Genomic DNA, 15,498 nt, shown 5'->3' on the forward strand with positions numbered 1-15,498 from the left:
CAACCTTACCTAACTCCTGTTTGGACCTCAAAGCAGATATCACCGCCCTTGACACAACAAGAGAATGCTTTGTAGAAGCTTTGGGTAAGTTGGACAATCTTCAGGGGGACACCATAGTCTTGAAGTATGCGCTACAAGCTCTCTCTGTGTACACTATGAAAGACCTTTTGGAAGTCTACAGAAGAGGATATAAAACTGCCTCTACCACTCTGTGCACCGCATGTTCAATGATATTATGTAGGGTGAATATCTGGTCAGCACAACCCCTGCCTCGGGCCGTACTCAAGACCGAGGGCACAGTTTTTCCCAATACGGATCGACCAAGGCCGGCAAATAACGTGTTTATTTTTTTTTCTCTACGGTATTGCTTGGAAAGCAACTTTTGCGATGAGTTTTAGTTGAAGCTGTTCAGTTCAAAACTGGCGTACACGTCAGTTTAATATTTCGGGCACGAAAAGCGACAAAAAAGTTTGATATGTTGCCAGTTTGTTGACTGAATGATTTCATTTTACGTTGTTTTATGGTGTAACAAAAAGCTTAAAAGTTGCTAAAGTGTTGAATGTTTACATTTGACATTGTTTTATGGTGTAACAAAAAGCTTGAAAAGTTGCCTAAGCTGGACATTTCTGAGCGGTCTGTATTCGGTATCCGCATAGGAAATTTAGACCGCTAGAGTGGTGCGCAATTGGCCAATCAGATTCGGGGATTTAGGATTCCGGACTGCTGAGAAGAGCTGGAGGAAAAAATGATATCTTTTGATTCCTGTATGCGAAGCTGGTGGTTTTGATTTGCCCGCTTTTGACGCGATGGAAAGCGGTCGAGTGTATTTTAGTTATTTTGACCTATTTTGCCAGTTTTTACCATCTTGAGCAAATAATCCCCGCTAAAACCACCGTCAATGTAACTTGCAGCCTAGACCTTTCATAGCTCTCTATAGTAGCTTATAGTAATAATATTGACGCTGGACCTAACTGGCCAAACGTGGCGCGGTTGTTTACGCGATGCCATTATTGAAGTTTTACTGATAGACTAATAACGAATTATCGGCATATTGATATCTAACCATTTTCAGTAGAATTCTACTAGTATAGTAATGCAAATGCTGTAATCTGATTGGCTGAGCCATTGAACACTATCAGACATTAGTGTGCAGTGGCTGGAGGTCGGCTAGGAAATGAGACGTTTTTTTCGTTTTTCCAAATGTTTGGAGGAAAATGTTGATGCAAATGGATAATTAAATTCCCGAGAAGTCTAAACGAAGGATATATACGGTTTCTTGACTTTTCAAAAAGTTGAAATTATTGAAAAACTGATGCGCGCGTGCACACAACTTCAAATTTAAATGACAATTCAATCCGAGCGACCTTTTTCAGGCGCAAAGTTTAATAACACGTCAAGAAATAATTGGAAACCGTTATTTGAACTTAATTATAGTAAGAATTCCACTAAAACAATTAGATTATTCGCTCTCGATTTCTATGTGGCGATAGTTGATGAGGCCGAAGGCCTCATGAACTATCACCTCATAGAAATCTCGAGCTCATAATCTAATTGTTAAATAGAGTACTTACGTGATTCGTGCTTTCGCTTGCGATGGGAAGACCTTTTGTTCATTTCGGTTTCCTTCATGGTTTACACGAACGCTTCCAGCGACTTCTACTGAGTTCAAACACAGCTGCGCTTTCTTTGACGACTTCCAGACAACTGGAAAATATTTTTGTGCAATGTTTAAATGTGTACTGGGTTGATTTTAGGGAATGTTGCGTTGTCTTTTTGGGTGCAAAATAATTAAATTTCGAAGACATGTATTTCATTCACTTAAAAGTACTTCCTGAATATAATTAATTTTCACCATGTGCGAAACCTTCAAATGGATCAAGCTTCTGGTGGTTGAATCGCAGAAGGATGGTCTACAGATTCCTGTAAAAATTTCTTTGGGCAAATGATTGTGAGCGACACGAGAGCTTTTCAAAGTACGTCAAAAATGCAAATATTTGACCATCCGTCGTCAAATTTCAATTTACGGGTTAGACGTATATTTTAGCATGTGCCACACGACTTGACCTATAATAAGTTGTAATAGACACAGAGCTGATAATTTCGAAATGTTCTAACCTCATTTGTTGTAAAAGGCAGGTCCAAAGCCGATTTGACGTGTTTCTAGTGGATCTCTCACCATTCGTCGCACATAAAGCAGAAGTTTGCTTTTGTTTACACAAGGTTAACGTCCGATGTACATTGCCTACTGTCAACCTATTATTGGTCGAATACTATGAATCTGTGACCATCTTTCTGCGCTTATGAACATCACTGCATCTAAGTCTAAAACGGCTGAGTCATTTGCTTTAAGCTTCGCCAAAATATTGCGTTTGATCCATTGCTGACCATTGCTGATAAGCGTGTCGGCGCAGCACAATCTTACAGCCGTTATTTGTTCGTCACGCAATGCTGTCACGGAATATGCTGCACAGTTTGATCTATTTTGTATAGAGTACTCTCAGGATAAGTGAAACAATTTAATCATTGTTCACCTGTTTGTTCATATATATAATAATAAGTGTATATTTATAAACTCGTGTTCTATAGTGTACGTGGCGTCGGTCCAAATCACGTTTGTTGTACGTTCTGACGTTTCAGACAACAGCTGATAAAGCTAGTGCCTGTACTCACTAGAATTTTAAGAAAATCGCCATAAACAAATTATAGATCAATGAAGCAAGAACTGAAATAAAAATAACAGACTAAATTTAATTAGTAATTTCGTGAGTAAATAGCCCTGGCCATGTCATTTTATTTGGCGTATTTTGTTTGCTTCGTGGCGAGGCATTGGTATGTAACAGAAAATAGCGGACTGTGTTCAATACAGTCCAAAATTATCGTCAGCAAAATATTGTAAATAAAACACCTATTGACCGGTTACCTCCGCGGCCACCATTTGGTCATTCCGATAAGGGTTTCATTATTGTCTCTACCCCTATTAAGCGGCCACCCAAAATTTAAGAACTTTGTTTTGGAAAGGGCGATGGCAGATAAGAGTCTAAAATTGAAGGTGCATGACGAGTGATAATTCAAACACACGTCTATCATGATTATTTTGAATTGACTCCATGTTCACCAAGAAATTTATAGCCCGACAGTGAAAAATTAAATATTCAAGGTACACCAACCTCTATTTAAGCGGCTAGCCCTATTAAGAGTCCCTGCACCTAAGAAACGACCGATGATTTCCGGCTAAAAAATAAAATCGGCCTATTTTTATCTCCCAAGTAGAGGTTACCGAATACTATTTAAAAATGAATTTCTTTTGTTTCAGTTCCGCTTTAAACCAAAAATATCGAGCCGCAAAGTTTTTCCGTCTGAAAGCAGCAAAATCAGGCCGAAAATAAGCCCCCGCAAAAAACTGTTTAGAAATTACTATCGCAACGCAAAATAATGAGAAAACTACACAGTGTTGAAGAAAAAGGCCTTTTAATGCAATATCATTCGATAAACATCAAAAAACTGCCGAAGCGATTAACAAATAAAGTTTCAAATATTGCATACTAAATTAGATGGAGCGTTGGAGCTGATTTTAAAATAATTATTTCTCAAAAGTTCAACGCTTTTGAAAGCAATCACAGTGATGAATTAGACATTGGAGGGATACAAATCACGTTTCTGGAAAAACATTTTTCGGCCAAAGTATATTGACCTTGTACAAAGCGTTCAAAGTTACCGTTTTTACCGTTATCCTGCTACTTCGGCGAAACACTTCTCTTTTGCCAATACGGCCATGGATAGCGTGTTAAACGCCACTTTAAACCTTGCTAGGCATTCAAAGACCGTCCTAAGTAGAAGGAAGTAGAACTAAAAGAGAAAGGAAGATGAAAAATACACAGAAAAAGAAAATAACTCGAAATTACCATCTGCTAACGAAAGTTGAATCTGGAAAATGTCGTCGCGTGACAGCGGCCATTGACGTCATTTGTATCAATAGCGGTGGAATCCAAACGAATGCACAAATAGGAAAACAATTTTTCCCGGCCAGAAAACGTTTAGTGGAACAATGTTATGTTATTTTTCACAAATGATGGTCACTCAAAAAGAAAAACTTCCCCAACCGCCACACCGTTTTGGCCGCAGCGTGATCTGAGTTATGGGTCACGACTTGATCTCTAGCCGCTGACCGCCCGAAGGACATTGCAGACTCGTTTTCCCACGCTCTTGCGACCTTTACGTGACAAATGACGTCATTGGCCGCTGTCACGCGACGACATTTTCCAGATTCAACTTTCGTTAGCAGATGGTAATTTCGAGTTATTTTCTTTTTCTGCGTATTTTTCATCTTCCTTTCTCTTTCAATTCTACATCCTTCTACTCAGGATAGTCTCTGAATGCCTAGCAAGGTTTACAGTGGCGTTTACCACGCTATCCACGGCCGTATTGGCAAAAGAGAAGCGTTTCGCCGAAGTAGCAGGATAACGGTAAACACGGTAACTTTGAACGCTTTGTACAAGGTCAATATACTTTGGCCGAAAAATGTTTTTCCAGAAACGTGATTTGTATCCCTCCAATGTCTCATTCATCACTGTGATTGCTTTCAAAAGCGTTGAACTTTTGAGAAATAATTATTTTAAAATCAGCTCCAACGCTCCATCTAATTTAGTATGCAATATTTGAAACTTTATTTGTTAATCGCTTCGGCAGTTTTTTGATGTTTATCGAATGATATTGCATTAAAAGGCCTTTTTCTTCAACACTGTGTAGTTTTCTCATTATTTTGCGTTGCGATAGTAATTTCTAAACAGTTTTTTGCGGGGGCTTATTTTCGGCCTGATTTTGCTGCTTTCAGGCGGAAAAACTTTGCGGCTCGATATTTTTGGTTTAAAGCGGAACTGAAACAAAAGAAATTCATTTTTAAATAGTATTCGGTAACCTCTACTTGGGAGATAAAAATAGGCCGATTTTATTTTTTAGCCGGAAATCATCGGTCGTTTCTTAGGTGCAGGGCCTCTTAAGCGGTCACCACCCATTTCCCCGAGGGTAGCCCACTGTATTACATGTAAACCAAAAATAATTGCATAGCGCGAAAAGACCTATTGTAGGTATGAGTTGAGCGTTACAGTATTACGCAGGGCATGTAGGTAGCGGTGGTCGAGTAAAAGATAACAACAGGGGCAATGGTAAACTATTCATTCTTTTCATTTCTTAATTCAATCTCTTCCTACTCAACACGATTGTGTGCTCCCAGTGATTCCAAGCCTTACGGAGCCTTACGTATTAGATAGAAATTGTCCTACCCCTACCCCCTAAAATGGGATGACAGCATTGCGTGACGAACAAGGAACCGCTGCAAGCAAGGATTCAAGCCATCAAACTATGATGATCAAACGTAATACTTTGGTGTAGTGCAAAGCAAGCAACTATCTACAAATGACTTAGCTGTTTTTTACTTAGATGCAGTGGTGATCATATGCGTCGAAAGAAGGTCACAGATTCATGGTATTCGACCGTTAAATAAGTTGACAGTTGGCGATGTACATCGGACGTTATGTAAACAAAAGCAAACTTCTGCTTTACGTGCGACGAATGGTGAGAGAAACACGTCAAATCGGCTTTGGACCTGCCTTTTACAGCAAATGAGGTTAGAACATTTCGAAATTATCAGCTCTGTGTCTATTACAACTTATTATAGGTCAAGTCGTGTGGCACATGCTAAAATATACGTCTAACCCGTAAATTGAAATTTGACGACGGATGGTCAAATATTTGCATTTTTGACGTACTTTGAAAAGCTCTCGTGTCGCTCACAATCATTTGCCCAAAGAAATTTTTACAGGAATCTGTAGACCATCCTTCTGCGATTCAACCGCCAGAAGCTTGATCCATTTGAAGGTTTCGCACATGGTGAAAATTAATTATATTCACGAAGTACTTTTAAGTGAATGAAATACATGTCTTCGAAATTTAATTATTTTGCACCCAAAAAGACAACGCAACATTCCCTAAAATCAGCCCAGTACACATTTAAACATTGTGCAAAAGTATTTGAGTGTTTTAAAGACGGAAGAATAATGTGGTTTTGCATGCGAGGCTCTCAAACTTGTGTAAAAAAATGGTGCGTTAAATGACGATTTTAACGGAATTTGGTAATTTGCATATTTCTTTGAAATAAAAGGATATTTTGCCAAAAAAACTATCCAGTAGTTTTTGTCATGCCCTAGCCTACCTACTATGAAAATATGAGCCAAATGGAGTTTTCGACCCCTGCCGAGTTATTTTTCCATTTTTATGGACAGGGACACTTAAACCTTTCACACTTCCAGAGCCCATGCTGTGCTGAGCAAGCTGGACACTTCCGTCTGGGACCGAATACCTTCTTCGTACCATCCTGGTTTCCAATCAGGCCAGGTTCAGCTTTGGTTGTGAATGAGTTTATCTTTGGTATAGACCTTCCACCTCTCTCGTTAACTCTTTTCTTCTCCCTTAAGGAACTCAGGAAGAGATCTTCTCCAAACCCATTATTCACAAGCTTTGCTCTGTCCTTGACAAACTTCAAAAAAAATCACTGAACTTCGGTCGTCGTCCAGATTCAATAATTCTGTCAGCACATTCTGCCCACTTTCCTCTCACAAAGTAGGGTAGCTTCCTGCTCAGCTCCATCAGGGTGTTGGTGTGGTTCAGGTCACTGAGGAATTCGGGTCCCATTCCCCTGAGGGTCCTTTCTGCTATCTCGAGATGTCTTGCGAATTCTAACAGAGTTGACCCAGTGCTGACCTTTAATAGTGGTAAATGTTCCAATTTCTTTAAATGAGCCTTTGCAATAACATGAGGCAGACCAAAGTTTTCCTCCAAGGTTTTCTTTGCAGACTCGTAACCCTCTGAAACTGGCAAGTTGACACAACTTTCAATGGCATCTCTGGCCTTGCCCGTGCAATGTTGGATAAGAAACTGCAGGTTTCTAGAATTATCAGCATCATCTTCCAAACAAGTTTCAAACTTCCGCATGAATGATTCATAGTTAACTGGGTTTCCATCAAAGTGCATATTTTCTATCTTGGGGATGTTCATGACTTGGTACAAGGTGTTAACTATCTTTTCCTCAGTATCCAAATTAGCTGGCATTTGCACTTGCTCTGACCTTTCCTGTCGCTGAGTGCTCTAGGTTGGGGGTGTTAGTTCACATACCCTTTCAATTTCAGATAAGGTGATAATATTTTCTTGTGGAGGTGCTACTGGTTGCTCACTCACTTTTGAAATTGGTAATTTCAACATAGATTCAGAGGAAGCTGGCTCTGGACTGGTATCTTGTTTTGGAGACTTCATTTCTAATTTCACATCTGTCTGCCCTACAACATTTTCTTCATGGTCTATTAGCTCCAAAGCTGGTGGTCTTTTTTTCCCTTTTGGGAATTGAGCTGGTTCCCTTAACCCTTCCGGCCCCGATTTCTTGATTAAGCACACTAAATCTTACACAGGCTCTTTCGGCATCCATTTCGGCCTCCGTTAATTCTCGTGCATGATTAAGTTCAGTTAATTTGCGCTCAAGTTCTTGTTTTCTTTTCAAATGCTCCACATTAAGTTTAGCTAAAGCCATCTGCCCTCATCGAGCCTCAATGCTACCACTACCACTAACATGACTAGATTTCAGTGCAGTATTCACGGTTCCGACGCTCTTCCTTCCAGGTTCGATCTCGAGTTGCCTCACAGACCTTAGGCTAAATATGGACTCTGACCCAGACAAGCAGCGGAGTCGTTTTATTGCGCAATCCAATTCCATTTTCCTCGCTAATTCCTCGTCGTACATGACCTGAGCTCTCCGTTTTTCAGGTTCTGACTCCACTATTTCCATAAAACACTCGTGAGCATTCACAAATTTTCTCCATATCTCGTCATAAGATGCAAGTTTTGCAGCCAAATCCACCGACGACAAGTTCCTTTCCTCTTCGGTTGATAAAGGCCAAATTTCACCTCTCAGCTTCTTCAACGCTCCAATTAATCCAGCCTTTGATCGCTTTAACTGCTCGGCCTTTTCAGCACGATCCTCTTCTTCATTTCTCCTTCTTGAATACATTTTCAATCGAGCTCCTTTTTCCGCCTCAGGAAATGAATGGGTAGCCATGTTTACACAAATATTTCGGCTGATGAAACGAAGCGCTGATTTCGAAAACTGTCAGTACCGTAGTACAAACAAACGCCGAAAACCCACAGCTCACAATGGGCTCAAGCTCAAAAGGCACACATTGACCGCACGACCTCGGTCGATGAACAAAGTCACAACAACTTGAAAAAAACTCTTAGCTTCCATCAAAGGCATACGTGTGTGAATGTATACGTGTGAGGTTTTCTGAAAATTACAAAAAGGTATTAAGTTCGAAATGTTTCTTTGAATAGCAAGGGCGAAATGTTAACTTACCGAACTGTTTGCTTCGAGCTAAACGAACGGCACAATAACAACTTTCTGACAAACTCCTGCGATTCAAAACACTTGCTTACTTGAATACATGGCGACTAAAGTCCAATGGTCACGTCACGTGACCGACAAAAATCTCCCAAGGGGAGTCGGGAGTGACAACTTGCACGAACACCTGAAAGTGAAACAACAATTGCAAACGGGTTTCGTTATTTGTACTTAATTGCGACACGTAAAAGAAATGATAAGATTTAGAACTCAAGACTAAGCTCAAAATGAAAAACGACTTACCTTTAAAACTAAAAGCAGGGGGAAACTAGAGACCACTCTTACAACCGAAATGACTGACCGTACGACACAAGACCACGTGACTAATTCTCGCAGACAAATAAATAAATAAATAATTCCGGTCATGACATAGTGTGGCTACACACTTCGTGTAAGCCACACAAAAATGAGTAGTTTTAGGTCCCGTTTACATGGATCCGGACAAATATTTGCACGGACGAATTTTGTTCCTGGACCGGCTGTTAACATGGATCCGTGCAAATTCTGTTAGAGATTGCAGTGGTGTTTACACGGATCCGTGCAAATTTTAGACCAGTTGCGGCATTTGGATGGCTTTTTTACGTCTCTGTTGTGATTGGTTATCGCTAATGTTCTATGCGAATCATGTTGCAGCTGATGCAGTACGCGGCAGATCAAACATGGCGGCATACAAAAACTTTACGTAGTCTGATGAAGAAACTAATTTGTTGCTACATGTGGTTATAGACTACAAAGCAGGAAAAGCAGGGAAAGGAGTTGATTGGGAAACGGTCAGGAGCAAGTGTGAAGACGTAATCAAAATGTTTATGGAAAAGTACCCTGATAACGACAAGGAGAAATTTTCCCGAAGTACCACTCGTCTCCTCATATATGTAATCTGCTTTTGTTTGTTTCTTCTGTATTAAGTTTAACAAAATGTAACAAACCAGTGACAAAATGTAACAACCCAGGGACAAAGTGTAACAAACCAGAGACAAAATGTAACAAACCAGGGACAAAATGTATGAAACCAGAGACAAATGTAACAAACCAGAGACAACATATAACAAACCAGAGACAACATGTAACAAACCAGAGACAAAATGTAACAAACCAGAGACAAAATGTAACAAACCAGGGACAAGATGTAACAAAATGTTTCATTTTTGCTAAGCAGCCAGACAAAACATAAATAGATTCCAGGCCTTAACCGCGCTATCTGAGAAAAAACGTTGCACGGTTCAGGTGTTTACACGAGTCCGTACGAAATTTGGAACCGTGCCGGTCAAAAAGTTGACCTGCTTCTTTCAGGTCCGAAATTTGCACACTTAGACGTTCAAAAATTCGTCCAGTTCCGCCGTCCATTGTAAACGCATGGTGGAACCGTGCAAGTTTTTGTCCGTGCAAACATTTGTCCGGACCCGTGTAAACGGGGCCTTAGTTTGAAGAAAAATAAATTTCGGCCAAGCTATCTGACCTGCTACCGATCGATGCAGCCACTGCGTTCACGATTCTTAAACGCCTTGAATACGAGTTCTTGAAAACATTTTTGGTCCAAGGGCGACAGCAGTCATTTTGAAAATTCTCCATCCTTTCAAAAATCCTGGACTTGGAGTGATGTCTTTCGAATAAATGAAAACTTCCCTCAGCAACTGTCCGCCATGTTTACTTGCCGAGATGGCAAAGATTGCGAGTTTGGTAACCAAGCTCTAGCGGGGTGAATAAAGCGTCATACGATGAGCTTTTCGACCAATCAGAATGTCCAATTCTTATATGCACCTCTGGAAATTATACTAAAAGCTAGTATATTGCTTGGCACCGCGTGCGCTAACTTCGCCTGCAATTTACTTTCTTGGATGTCGGTTCCCCCTCTTTTCTTTTCATAGATACAATACATAACAAAGACTAGAAGTTTTCTGAGACCTAAGAACAAAATGGGTTCTTCCTGAAATGTGAAAGATAAAAGACGGAAAAGAAAAGCAGTATTTCTTATAGTTATTCTTTTTGGGTAAACTTTAACAAAAAAGCCAGTAGTGGCTTACAGATATCAATTTTAAAAGCAGTACCTCTGAAGTGCTCGAGGTTCGTGCAAGTGGTTTTTCTGTAGAGGATTGTGGAGAAATCGTTTTTTCTGCATCATTGGATATAAGCAATGCATTAGTAGACTATACATTTCTCAGCAAAACATTGAAAAAATTTTATATTGTAATGATTACAATTTTTTAGTGCCCGTTACATTTCCTCAGCTCCATGGTTACCTTGAAACCACCTTCCAGCCTGTTGATACAGGAGGGACTCCCACAGTCAAAGGGGTGGATGGTCTTCTTTTTAAGGGTGATAAAATTTTGGATTTTGGTATAATATAGCGTACAGGAATGAACGCTAATATTTTTTACTCATAACGGTATCTTTTAGGAATGCAAGTTCTACTGTTTTGCCTCTTGTCGGTCACTTATGATACCTTTTAAAAACGTCTCTAGTATATGAAAGCATTCTAAGACAGAGTCATAGCAATCAATTACTGGTCAGTCTGTTTAAAATGGCTTTGTTAGGGGGCAAATACAGCTAGATTCAATTAAAAATTATAAAGTGTAATACAACCTGATTCCTTTAATTCTACACCAGAAGACTCAAAAGCCGCGCCAAAGTCCGAGGATCTCTCCCCCGTCTCTTTTCTGAAAACAAAATCAGGTATTTGTGACGGATTCAAAACATCCTATGCCAGTGTGATTAACTTCTGGCTGGATGTAAAAAAAAAAGGAAAGTGAAGGAGCGAATCCCTCTGCTTCATGACAATTATTAAAAATATGTTTGTGGCTAGTGTTGGTTTATTTCAGTCTGTACCTGTGACCACACAGTCTACCCTTCCACTCACCATTTTGCTCCTCGGCTGCTACTTTTATTCGATTTTTCCGCGTCAACAAATAATTTCACTCATCAGCGAAAGTGACGTTATTTTCGCTCGCTGCGTTTTTTTTCTGTGTGTTTTGTCATCTGCTGTAAAACAGATCAAGAACCACCCAACTTTAAGAATACCTACCACTTGTCAACACTGGTTTCTTGCTAAACCTGTTAATTTTATTTCATTTCTTTTCCCTCGGCAAACCGGAAGCAAAATCTAAAACCTTATGATTACATAGCTGTTTTATTTACATATTCTTAATATGACCACAAGTTCCCTTCATACAAGAAGTTTTAGGCGTATTATCGTTTCTGTTTTTAGATACAGATAAACTAAAAATAGCTTTGCGGGCCCGAAAAGTCTCCGGGGCTTTCGAAAAACAGGCCCCTGATTACAGCAAGTTAGCCTGACATGAGCCCGCGATCCAATCGAAAATCAGCAGTTGGTCAGCGGTCAACTTCGATAAAACACGTGACCTCGATGAGCTCTAAACTTCCGCCTGTGGTATGGACAAGCGATACTGGTCAGTGGATACCTTGATTTGACAGGTGTCGATTGACCATAACATGGATATCCAATATCAAAGAGAGTGTCTCTGTTAACCTATTAGCTGGAGTGCCGCCATCTTACGCGACTCCGCCGCCGTCGTCGTGCGTACGCGCCCACGAGCAATACCGCTAGCCATGATAACCATGAGAAAATCAATTCATGGGTTTCCTTTCCTCTCCTATATGAGTACGGGGCTCCACTTAAACCTTTTCTCTTTCAAAATTTAAGCAATCAGTAAAAAGTGATGTTGATTGTTAAAGATTATTAGTTATATGATTAGTTATATGTATTCACATTACTTTAGACCGCAGTTGTTTCATTTCTCTAATGTTTTGATTAATTATTCTTTAGTTAAATTCTGTCACATTTCCAAGCCTTATTACTATATTTTCTTTTAAAGCTTATATAATATGTATATAACGGTATTGTGTTATTAGTTGTCACAGCTATTAATTGTGTGCTTCTCCTATATTAATATTTTATACTCGTATATAAATGTTATCACCTCAGACTTCCCTAACGGCGGTTTTTTATTTCCTTTCTTTTTTTTTTTCTCTTCCTTTCCTTTTTTTTATGTGTGCATTTGTGCTATCTTGCGGACCTTCAATTTATTTTCATTTAACAGTGATGCCAACTGGCTGCCTGGCTATGCAAGCCCCTATCGTCATTCCAGGCAGCCAGTACTCTAAATTTATCATTGATATTTTTGCTCATTTAGAATTATAGTGTGAAAGACTACAAATAAAGATTGTTGTTGCTGTCGTTGTTGTTGTTGTTGTTGTTGTTGTTGTTGTTGTTGTTGTTGCAAGCTTGCCGACTAGCTGACCAAAACATTTGTTTCAGTCTATACAAGTTTTGTTTCGGACAGAGTTGGCATCTCTCTAGTGCCTTTTCCGGGGGGCAACGAACTTTCAATGTGGACTAAAACCTATTTCAAGCGTCGTGCTACTGCCGTGCCGAGCTAAATTTAAGAATTAAATTCCAGTTAAGCACGGCAGTAGCAAGACGTTTGAAACCAATCAGTTCTGCAGGCTGAATTAAGTTCGGCACGACCACTGAGCATGGCAGTAACGCGACTTGGCTTTAAACGGCGTGCTCTTACCGTACCGAACTGAATTCAAAGCCTGTTGCATCAGCTGCCGTTACTTTCTAGCGTTTAAAATGGTCTTCAGCAAAGCAAACTTCCTCCGATCTTAGGTGCGACTGAATAAAATCACTGCCGTTCTTTTGTCCTGACCCTGACACTGCCGGGACAAATTTATTTGAGCTCGGCACGGCAGTAGCACGACGTTTGGACTAGGCCCAAGTGTCTTCCCGATTGTTATCCAGGGTGCTTACCATTTGGCAAAAGAATCCGGAAATTTGGGTTGAAAGTCAAATGGAACAGTAATTTTCCGGAAAATCCGTTCAGAAATTGTAGACTACCTCCAGAGGTAGTCCTCTTTCTCCGTTCGGAACGGAACGGCGGAAATTTCCCTACCATTTGGTAAATTTTCCAGTTTCCAGTCTCTCACCAGCCGAAAACAATTACGAGAAATCGAATTGCAAATGGTAAGCGCCATCTCGTTCTGTTGGTTTGCTGATTTTGGAAAAACCCTTACCATTATACAATGGTCATCCCAACCGGTTTATTCTGATAAATGGTAAGCATCCCCAATCGCGCAATTGTTATAATTTCATAAGAGCTTCAATCCGTAATTAGGGCGCGTAGCAATGACGACAGCGACACCGAGGACCACGCCTTCAGTATAAAAAGTTGGTATATACTTTACCGAATTAAGCAATTATCCAGATCTAGTAACTATACCTATCGGTCTAACAACCTGCTCAGGATAAATATGCAATGAAATCGTTTAATTCCAAAAGGAAATCCAATATATTACCAGTCGCGGTTCACGTTCTCCAAAGTACCCAGAATTTGGTCATTTCACGTTGTTGCTTTGCAAGGGACGCCTAAGAAATGTACAAAGATTTTTAATGCACGTGCATACCCACCGTTCTGTTCATTAAACCTTTTGATTGGCGACGCTCTCGTTCGCGTTACCGTCGTAGTTTGAATAAGTTACGCCTGCGATATGGAAACTTTCTGCGACGGAACCGAACATTCAAATTTTCTTTTATTGTGTAAGAAATACCCTTTCGTTGAACTTTTTTCGGAAATATTGTTTAAAAGTTTACATTGTTGTGAAATCAAGGAAAGGTCGCAATACTGGCCTATCGATCCAGCAACATGGTCGATGGGATTTACACAAAATATGTCACTTATAGTGAAACAGAAGAGTATAAGGACGTAAACCTGCCTTGATATAGAAGAAGCTGGCGCCAAGAGCCTCGGGATCACTTTTCTGAGCTGAAAAGGGAAGAAAACAATAGTTAAAAACGGTGGTTGAAGTAAGCAAGTAAGTAATTTATTTAACGTCAATAACACTGAGCCAGGGTGCTTGACAATAATAACTGCTAATAAAATCTATGAAGTGAAGAGTAACTTGAAGTTGGGTTAATTAAATAAGATTTAAGGAGTATACTGTACCAAAATGTGTGCAAAAAATACTGTTTCATTAAAGAAAACACCCTGGATGCTCTCCTACCCCCTCTCCCCCTCCTGCCCTTTTCAGCAGCATGTCTACATCCACCACTATACTGAAGAGAATTTAATAAAGAGGGGAAGTTTATTTCAAGTTCTAATGGTGAATAACGAGAAGATAAATGAGACGAAAAAAAGGAACAGCACAGCTCATCTTCAGCAATTGCCTAAACTCATCTATTAATAGGCCATAATTCTAACTTGTCCCTGGGGCTTGAGGGAATAAAACAAAAACAATAATAATTATGCATCCTTCAGTGACCTCGATGTGATTTGTTTTATTTTATTCACTAGGCCTCGGAGCTAAGTTAGAATTTTAATATATCGAAAATGGCCCATTGGCATGGAAAGGGTCTGTCTGTCACACCCTATTTAAGGACTTTTGTCACCATTGCTACTGCGCATCCTAACTGTGCACGTAATTCATGTCGTAACATCACGCCACGTTACACACCAAGCAAGCGCTAAGGAAGTAATATGAGCAAGTATAGGGCTTGGCAACGGGTGCGCAAACTTAGCCTGCAATTTACTCTCTTGAATGTCGGTTCCCCCTCTTTTCCTTTCATAGATACAATACATAACAATGACTAGAAGTTTTGTCGAGACCTAAGAACAAAATGGGTTCTTCCTGAAATGTGAAAGTTAAAAGACGGAAAAGAAAAGCAGTAGTTCTTATAGTTATTCTTTTGGGGCAAACTTTGATTTATTGAGAAGTAGTGACTTACAGATATCAATTTTAAAACCAGTACCTCAAAAATTCTCAAGAATTGAGTAGGTCGTTCTTCTGTAGAGGATTCTGGAGAAATAGTTTCTTCTGCATCATTAAATATAAGCAATGCATTAGTAGACTAAACATTTCTCAGCAAAACATTAAAAGAAATTTTTATTGCAATGATTACAAATTTAGTGACCGTTACATTTTCTCAGCTCCATAATTGGCTTGAAAACCACCTTCCAGCTTGTTGATGCAGGAGGGACTCCCACAGTCAAAGGGGTGGATGGTCTTCTTTTTAAGGGTGATAACATTTGGATTTTGCTATAATT

General features: G+C 39.8%; 1 protein-coding gene across 1 annotated transcript in view; it reads left to right on the forward strand.

Moving 5' to 3' along the window:
* LOC145481309 (uncharacterized) overlaps nucleotides 1–15,498 on the forward strand; it is a 100,632-nt gene that overhangs the window by 46,780 nt on the left and 38,354 nt on the right. The gene's annotated exons all lie outside the window — the stretch shown is intronic.

Source organism: Orbicella franksi, chromosome 1 (assembly GCF_964199315.1).
Source record: "Orbicella franksi chromosome 1, jaOrbFran1.1, whole genome shotgun sequence".
NCBI classification, from domain to species: domain Eukaryota; kingdom Metazoa; phylum Cnidaria; class Anthozoa; order Scleractinia; family Merulinidae; genus Orbicella; species Orbicella franksi.